Source organism: Ovis canadensis, chromosome 2, assembly GCF_042477335.2.
Source record: "Ovis canadensis isolate MfBH-ARS-UI-01 breed Bighorn chromosome 2, ARS-UI_OviCan_v2, whole genome shotgun sequence".
NCBI classification, from domain to species: domain Eukaryota; kingdom Metazoa; phylum Chordata; class Mammalia; order Artiodactyla; family Bovidae; genus Ovis; species Ovis canadensis.
Window position 1 is genome coordinate 128693401 of NC_091246.1, and position 9943 is coordinate 128703343.

A 9943-nucleotide genomic window follows, 5' to 3' on the forward strand; every position below is an offset into this window, starting at 1 on the left:
GTTCTTAAGAGTGTGCTTTTTTTTTCACTTAGAGGAGAAATGAAAAATTGAGATGTAAACATAAATACTAATGAAAAACTTTAAATGATGAGGGTCAAATTATTTGTTCTCACAAGAAATTAGGTTTGTGTATATACAAAGGAATTATTTCCAGTTAATATAATTAAGAAATTTACATATGATTGGGATTTAAGTTAAAAAAATTCAAGGTTGTAATTTTTATAGTTTTAAAGTAGAGGGAATGGGCGTGGTGGAATAAGAAGTAGTAAAGAATGTTGGAAGTATATGGTAGAGGTTACTAGAATTTTAACTTTTAGGTAATTAATTGTATTATACTAATCACACAAAGCAACACTGCAAAAATAATGTAGGATTTAAAAAGAAAAGCAAAAGAAAAAATAACTTGGCCTTGCATCCTTTCTCAAGCAAATGATCTATTTTCATTTTTCTATTGTTCTCACTGAAGATTTTTGAACAGTGAAATGACATGATGAAAAGTGTGTTGTAGGCCTTTTAGGAAGATTAATCTATCAATAGTAAGCAAGATGGAGAGTGAAGAGAAGTGCCTGAAACCTCGAGACCAATTATAATTCTATTGAAGTAATCCAGGTGAGAAGTGATAAGGGCCTGAACAGAAATGGAAAGAAATGGGAAGTTGTAAGAGGTATTGAAATGGAAAAATCACTGATTGGATATGGGACATTAGAAAAAGGCAATCTTTAGAGACGACTGGAGCCTGAGTTAACAGCAATAGTTTCAGAGATAGAAAGCAGAAGTAGAATGATGAGAGTAGGTATCATGAAAAATGATTTATGCAACATATTATATTTGAAAAAATATGGTCACACAGAAATGATGCTAATATATTTAAAGATGGACAATTGGAATACATATGCATATTTCTAATTGCAATGTCTTTTCCATATTCCAATCCTTCTTAATCATGTAAAAGGGACAGTTGAAGTGAAATCAGCATGATGGTGATGTGAATCAATGCTTTTTTAAATCTAGCCTTTGATTTACAACTAATCAGACAACTATAACCAAAAAAAAAAAAGTACTTCTGCAAAGAGTACCAGGCACCTGAGAGATTCATTCATCTATGCACCCAAAAGTGGGTGGAATGGATCACGGAGGAGGTGACGGAGCAAGGAGAGTTGCAGAGAGGCCAGCAGTGGCCAGGGGCAATGATGGAAGAGAAGCTGGTTGCTAGTCCAGCTGTGTGCTGGCGCCCTTTTTCTGGTAGAGAAGGGTGGAGGATGAAGGCAGTGAATGGGGGCCCACTTGGCCATGTGTGTACAGCAGGAGGGAGTAGATGCTTCCTGAGGAGAGACTGCACTGTCTACAGGGAAGGAAAAGAAAGGGAAATAGCTAGACAGAGAGAATAGAAGCAAAACATCTCCTGTTGTCTGCCTAGAAAGGCAAGAGGACTGTCCACTGGCTTCTGAGACCTCCAGCTAAAAGATCTTCCCACCAAGTTGTGGGCACACCCGAAGTCCCCAGTGTTAAGTACATACTTCACCCTTCTCTGGCACCATCTTTTTCTTTTTTTAATGCATAACTACCAACATTACCAGAAATCAGCTCCAGTAAGAAAAACTAAAATTTTGTTCTCTATCTAGAAAGCAAAAGATAAACTCCGCACTATGGAAGGCAAAGGGGTTTCACCCCAGAGCCTGTTTGCAGGCTGCTTCTGCCAAACCTTATCAATCAGTGGTCTGATATAGGACAGTCAGGGTTGTTGCTGAAGAGCCCCGGAAAAAGCAGTTAGGACAGAAGCAGGAGCTGTAGGAGAGGAACCATGATCACAGGAGATGGGCTCTGGGGACATCTGTCAGTCTGTCTTCCGGTACTCATAGGATGTGGAGTTTTTCAGTGATTCCGTCTCAAGTATTAGCTGGCATTCAGGACAGGAAAGGGTCAGTTTTCATTCCAATCCCCAAGGAAGGCAATGCCAAAGAATGCTCAAACTACTGCACAATTGCACACATTTCACAAGCTAGTAAAGTAATGCTCAAAATTCTCCAAGCCAGGCTTCAGCAATATGTGAACCATGAACTTCTAGATGTTCAAGCTGGTTTTAGAAAAGGCAGAGGAACCAGAGATCAAATTGCCAACATCCACTGGATTATCAAAAAAGCAAGAGAGTTCCAGAAAACCATCTATTTCTGCTTTATTGACTATGCCAAAGTTTTTGACTGTATGGATCACAATAAACTGTGGAAAATTCTGAGACAGATGGGAATACCACACCACCTGACATGCCTCTTGAGAAACCTATATGCAGGTCAGGAAGCAACAGTTAGAACTGCACATGGAACAACAGACTGGTTCCAAATAGGAAAAGGAGTATGTCAAGGCTGTATATTGTCACCCTGCTTATTTAACTTATATGCAAAGTACATCATGAGAAATGCTGGGCTGGAAGAAGCACATGCTGGAATCAAGATTGCCAGGAGAAATATCAATAACCTCAGATATGCAGATGACACCACCCTTATGGCAGAAAGTGAAGAGGAGCTTAAATCCTCTTGATGAAAGTGAAAGAGGAGAGTGAAAAAGTTGGCTTAAAGCTCAACATTCAGAAAATGAAGATCATGTCATCTGGTCCCATCACTTCATGGGAAATAGATGGGGAAACAGTGGAAACATTGTCAGACTTCATTTTTTTGGGCTCCAAAATCACTGCCGATGGTGATTGCAGCCATGAAATTAACAGAAGCTTACTCCTTGGAAGGAAAGTTATGACCAACCTAGATAGCAGAGATATTAAAAAGCAGAGATATTATTTTGCCTACAAAGGTGCATCTAGTAAAGGCTATGGTTTTTCCTGTGGTCATGTATGGATGTGAGAGTTGGACTGTGAAGAAGGCTGAGCGCTGAAGAATTGATTCTTTTGAACTGTGGTGTTGGAGAAGACTCTTAAGAGTCCCTTGGACTGCAAGGAGATCCAACCAGTCCATTCTAAAGGTGATCAGTCCTTGGTGTTCATTGGAAGGACTGATGCGGAAGCTGAAACTCCAATACTTTGGCCGCTTCATGCAAAGAGTTTGCTCATTGGAAATGACCCTGATGCTGAGGGGAGGGGATTGGGGGCAGGAGGAGAAGGGAACGATAGAGGATGAGATGGCTGGATGGCATCACCGACTCAACGGACATGAGTTTGAGTGAACTCCGGGTGTTGGTGATAGACAGGGAGGCTTGGCATGCTGTGATTCGTGGGGTCACAAAGAGTCGGACATGGCTGAGCGACTGAACTGAACTGAACTCCAGTAAATGCCATCCACTGGGCATGATTACAGTTCTTCCTAAAAAGGATGGCTGCTCTTTTCCTGAAGAAGGTCACATTACAAGCCAGAAAGAATAACTCCATTAGAAGATATTTGGGTAACTACATCCTACAGAAGCCCGTGCCTGTACAGCGGTCCCCAGTATCAGCCTGCCTCATTCACACAAAAGCTTTTAGTACTGAAGACACCCAGGACGAGGGAAGGGGAGGTAAAAAAAAAAAAGGATGAGATGTCTGTCAGTAACGTTGGGAAAAAAAATCAAGTGTTATCATTCATATGCTGGAGGAGCAGGCCAATGACCACATGCACAGAGCTAATACGATCAGGCTCAGGGCTGCCGAGCGGGACCTACGGCTGGTGAAGAGGGACCTAAGTGTGGAACCCGCCCAGTATCAGCTCCTCACCTGCTCACAGATCCACCAGGTGCAGCTGTGGCTCAGAAAGACGGAGAGGGCTGAACTCAAGCCGGAACCCACCCTGACAAAGGAACTGACTTTTTCTTCAAACGTTGGACAACATGATTGGGATGCAAAGAGTAAACAGAGTCAGCAGTGGATCAAAAAGAAGTACAGATTTCAGATTACAATAAAGAAAGGGAAGAATGCAGGCAAGCCTGAAAAAAAAAGATGCAGGAAACAATAGAATCCTCCAGACGATGTCTGGAACAGTGACCTTCTCATCCAGGCCTTAGCCCATTACAGGTGACAAGGCTGTGATGTGTGTTCTTGGTCTCTTGAGCAAACAGGAGGAGAATGCATGGAGAGTAGCTCAGGGTACCCAGAGAGGAGACACTGTGAGCAGGGAAAATGGGAAGGATGTAGCATCTGATGTCCTGCACCAGTGATTTTTAACGAAAAACATGCTTCTGAGAGATGGAAAAAAGAAAAGAAAAAGGCTCCTAACTATCACTCTATTGAGCTATTATAATCGAAGTGACCCAAGCCTTGCTTAAGTAAGAAAGGTGTTCACTATGTCAAATGCAGTGGCAGAGACACTTCTCATCAAACACTATGAAAAATCACAGTATTATGGTATCACAAAAAGAAAATGGCAGTTTTCCAACAACCAAACCCAAAGACATGGACCATTATGATCTATATAAGGAATTTCAAGGAACTGTTATGAAGAAATCCAACAAATTAAAGAAAATTCAGAAGGGAAGTTCAATGACCTCAGAAATAAAAACTAACAGACGGAGGAGTACTTTACTAAAGAGACTGAAATTCTAAAAAAGAAACAAGTAGAAATTCTGGATCTGAAGTACTTAATAAATAAGGTAAAGAATGCCTTAGAAAGCTTTGGAAATAGAACAGATCATACGGAAGACAGAATTAGCAAGCTCAAGGGAAAAAATATAGAAATAATTTTGAGGAGGAAAGAAAAGTAAGGTTTTTTAAAAGTGAAGAAACTATGTGAGAACTTACTCCATTAGAAAAGTCAACACAAGAACAATGTGTTTTTAGAAGCAGAAGAAAGGGAGAATGGAGCAGAGGGTATATTTAAAAAATGATAGTTGAGAACTTCCTAAACCTGGAAAGAACTTGGTATACAAGTCTATGAAATTATACAACACCTTATTATCTCAATGCAGAAAGGTCTTCAAGATACATTATATTGAAATTATCAAAAGTTAACAATACAGGAAAAATTTTAAAACCAACAAGGGAAAAAAAGACCATCACTTATAAAGGTACCCCCCTTTAGGCTATCAAGAAATTTCGTGGTAGAAACTCTACAGGCTAGGAGATAGTAGAATGGCATATTCAAAATATTGAACCATAAAAATTGCCAGTCAAGAACATTCTATCCAGCAAAGTTACCGTTCAAATATGAAGGATAAACTAAGGCTTTCCCAGATAAACAAAACAGAGAGCTCACTACCACTAGACCTACCTTACAAAAAAAATTGAAAAGAACTCTTTAAGCTGAAACAAAAAGACTAAAGTACACAGTACTCTAATCTATAGGGACAGACATAAAGGTAGGATGGCAGAATGAAATTAGGCCAACGAGGGAGCTGTTTCAGTAGTCCTGGCAAGGGATGTTGCAAGGTAACTTGAATTAGAATTATAGATGTGGAAATGGTGAGTACTGGTTGGATCTGGCCAACATTTAGAAGCTAGAGCAGATCTGATTTGATAATGATTAAGGTATGAGGTGTGAGAACAAGAAAAATTTTAAAAATGATGTTTTATCAGCTTAAACAACTAAGAATGTTGGTGCCATTTACTAAGATGAGTAAAACAGAGGAAAATGCAGGAAATGCTTTTTGTTTGTTTGTTTTAATGTGTTAATCCTGGTTTTAATCTGGGACATCCACATGGTGATGTTGTCTAGAGAGCTGGACACAAGAGGCTTAACTAAGAGTGAAGTTTTGCACATATAAGTTTGCTCTTCATCCAAAATAGGGAAATAAGGAGAAACCTGCTATGAACATTAAGAATAATCACTGAGATATGAAGATATGGAGAAGGTGAGGAATGAGAGACAAGGTTTCAAGAAAAGCTTCTTTGGTTTGGTTTCGGTTCAGTCGCTCTGTCGTGTCCGACTCTTTGCAACCCCATGAATCGCAGCACACCAGGCCTCCCTGTTCATCACTAACTCCCGGAGTTCACTCAGATTCACATCCATCGAGTTAGTGATGCCATCCAGACATCTCATCCTCTGTCGTCTCCTTCTCCTCCTGCCCCCAATCCCTCCCAGCATCAAAGTCTTTTCCAATGAGTCAACTCTTCATATGAGGTGGCCAAAGTACTGGAGTTTCAGCTTGAGCATCATTCCTTCCAAAGAAATCCCAAGGCTGATCTCCTTCAGAATGGACTGGTTGGATCTCCTTGCAGTCCAAGGGACTCTCAAGAGTCTTCTCCAACACCACAGTTCAAAAGCATCAATTCTTTGGTGCTCAGCCTTCTTTACAGTCCAACTCTCACATCCACACATGACTACTGGAAAAACCTTCAGCTGTGTCTAATTCTGGTGAGTAGAGTAAGATGTGTTCACAGGATTAGATAGGGGAGATTTGCACTGGTTGTATTAAAAGTAAACAGGATCATTGTTTAGTTGATTAATCAAACCTAAGTATCTTTTTCTTTGAATTCATTTTTTAGGCAAGGCTCAAGGTGTTTTCATGTGGAGGAATGGTACTCTTATACGAAGTAGAGTCACAGACAATGGAGGGTGGCATTAGAACAGGCAGCTCTGGAGAGGGTATTTATAAATATAGGTCTTTATAAGGAGGTTTTTGATTATTACTTCAATTTTGTTAGTCATTATTAATCTCTTTAGATTTTCTAATTCTTCATGATTCAGTCCTGGTAGGTTGTATGTTTCTAGAAATTTTTTTCTAATTTGTACAGTTCTTGTAATTGTTCACAGTAGCTTCTTATATCTTTTGTATTTCTGTTGTAATAATTACAATGTATCCTCTTTCATTTTTTTATTTTTATTTTTTTTTATTTTTTTTTAATTTTTTTTTAATTTTAGTTTTTTATTTTTTAAATTTTAAAATATTTAATTCTTACATGCATTCCCAAACATGAACACCCCTCCCACCTCCCTCCCCATAACATCTTTCTGGGTCATCCCCATGCACCAGCCCCAAGCATGCTGCATCCTGCGTCAGACATAGACTGGCGATTCAATTCACATGATAGTATACATGTTAGAATGTGATTCTCCCAAATCATCCTACCCTCTCCCTCTCCCTCTGAATCCAAAAGTCCGTTATACACATCTGTGTCTCTTTCCCTGTCTTGCATACAGGGTCATCATTGCCATCTTCCTAAATTCCATATATATGTGTTAGTATACTGTATTGGTGTTTTTCTTTCTGGCTTACTTCACTCTGTATAATCGGCTCCAGTTTCATCCATCTCATCAGAACTGATTCAAATGAATTCTTTTTAACGGCTGAGTAATACTCCATTGTGTATATGTACCACAGCTTTCTTATCCATTCATCTGCTGATTGACATCTAGGTTGTTTCCATGTCCTGGCTATTATAAACAGTGCTGCGATGAACATTGGGGTACATGTGTCTCTTTCAATTCTGGTTTCCTTGGTGTGTATGCCCAGAAGTGGGATTGCTGGGTCATAAGGTAGTTCTATTTGCAATTTTTTAAGGAATCTCCACACTGTTCTCCATAGTGGCTGTACTAGTTTGCATTCCCACCAACAGTGTAGGAGGGTTCCCTTTTCTCCACACCCTCTCCAGCATTTATTGCTTGCAGATTTTTGGATCGCAGCCATTCTGACTGGTGTGAAGTGGTACCTCATTGTGGTTTTGATTTGCATTTCTCTAATAATGAGTGATGTTGAGCATCTTTTCATGTGTTTGTTAGCCATCCGTATGTCTTCTTTGGAGAAATGTCTATTTAGTTCTTTGGCCCATTTTTTGATTGGGTCGTTTATTTTTCTGGAATTGAGCTGCATAAGTTGCTTGTATATTTTTGAGATTAGTTGTTTGTCAGTTGCTTCATTTGCTATTATTTTCTCCCATTCAGAAGGCTGTCTTTTCACCTTGCTTATATTTTCCTTTGTTGTGCAGAAGCTTTTAATTTTAATTAGATCCCATTTGTTTATTTTTGCTTTTATTTCCAGTATTCTGGGAGGTGGATCATAGAGGATCCTGCTGTGATTTATGTCTGAGAGTGTTTTGCCTATGTTCTCCTCTAGGAGTTTTATAGTTTCTGATCTTACATTTAGATCTTTAATCCATTTTGAGTTTATTTTTGTGTGCGGTGTTAGAAAGTGATCTAGTTTCATTCTTTTACAAGTGGTTGACCAGTTTTCCCAGCACCACTTGTTAAAGAGATTGTCTTTACTCCATTGTATATTCTTGCCTCCTTTGTCAAAGATAAGGTGTCCATATGTGTGTGGATTTATCTCTGGGCTTTCTATTTTGTTCCATTGATCTATATGTCTGTCTTTGTGCCAGTACCATACTGTCTTGATGACTGTGGCTTTGTAGTAGAGCCTGAAGTCAGGCAAGTTGATTCCTCCCGTTCCATTCTTCTTTCTCAAGATTGCTTTGGCTATTCGAGGTTTTTTGTATTTCCATACAAATCTTGAAATTATTTGTTCTAGTTCTGTGAAAAATGTGGCTGGTAGTTTGATAGGGATTGCATTGAATTTGTAAATTGCTTTGGGTAGTATACTCATTTTCACTATATTGATTCTTCCAATCCATGAACATGGTATATTTCTCCATCTATTAGTGTCCTCTTTGATTTCTTTCATCAGTGTTTTATAGTTTTCTATATATAGGTCTTTAGTTTCTTTAGGTAGATATATTCCTAAGTATTTTATTCTTTTCGTTGCAATGGTGAATGGAATTGTTTCCTTAATTTTAATTTTATGTGAGTCTTCTCTCTTTTCTCTTGGTTAATCTAGTCAAAGATTGGTCAATTTTGTTTACCTTTTCTAAAAATAAACTCAGTTTCATTAATTTTTTCTATTATTTTTCTAGTCTCTATCATCTATTTCTGATCTAATCTTTATTTTTTTTTCTCTCATCTAACAGGCATAGTTTGTTCTTTTTCTAATGATTTGAGGCTGTAAAGGTAGTTTGTTTATTTTAGCTCTCTCTCTCTTTTTTTAAATATAGTATGTATTTCTATAAACTTCCCGCTTAGAATGGCTTTTGCTGCATCCCATCTGTTTTAGTGTGTTTTCCTTTTTATTTGTCTCAAGATACTTTGTAATTTCATTTTTGATCTTCTTTGACTCAGTTGTTCAGTAGCATGTTGTTTAATTTCTACTTGTTTGTGAATTTTCCAGCTTTCTTCCTGTTGGTAGTGGTTAGTGTTTTAATCCCTAAGTCATGCCCGACTCCATGCAACCCCATGAACTGTAGTCTGCCAAGTTCCTCTGTCCATGGGATTCTCTAGGTGAGAATACTGGAGTGGGTTGCCATTTTGATTTCTAATTTCATACCATTGTGGTTAGAGAAAAACTTGACTTGATTTCAATAATTACTTTAAAAACTTTTTCATAGTTGTTCTAAGTACTAGGTTTATGATGGCAAGCAAGAGTGAGAAGGTGCTTGACCTAAAGGAAGAAAAATAAACAAAAAATTTTAAGTTGTGATATTTTTCAGAGAATTATGAAGTAGGGAAGAAATAATAGAAGATGGAAGATGGGTTAATTAGGAAATTTTCTGAGAATTTAACATTAAAAATGAAGGATGCGAAGTTTGATTTACAGAGGTCAGAAGGAGGAAGAAGAAATGAGAAAAAGCATCTGTAGGGACAGAAAGTTCTAGGTACAAGGGCCTCAGGTGAGAAAAGGAATATTTCCTTTCATTATTATTATTATTAGCATGGTCTTTATAATTTAGCCATAGTGCTTTTTGAGGTTAAACAATAAAATTAGGGATATTAATGCCTTATTAATATGCAATAAGTAGTATATATTTATAATATTTTTAAAACAAAAATACTTGAAATATTCTGTTTCTTAATATAAATTTTAACTGAGAATTGATATCTTCAGTTCCATTTCTCTGTTTTTAACTTGCTGGTTTTGCAAAAAGGTGAGAAAGGCCATTTAATTGGCATATTTTTTACTTTATGCAAAGAATTTTATTTTAGCTAAAGGATGTGCATTGAAAATTTTTCATCATTAGTTTCAGTGTGAAAATGTCTAAAAAGAT

At 37.9% G+C, this 9943-nt stretch overlaps 1 pseudogene; it reads left to right on the plus strand.

The window, feature by feature from the left end:
- Positions 1-3317: 3317 nt before the first annotated feature.
- On the plus strand, positions 3318-4134 carry LOC138434650 (translation initiation factor IF-3, mitochondrial pseudogene; annotated as a pseudogene).
- The last annotated feature ends 5809 nt before the right edge of the window (positions 4135-9943 follow it).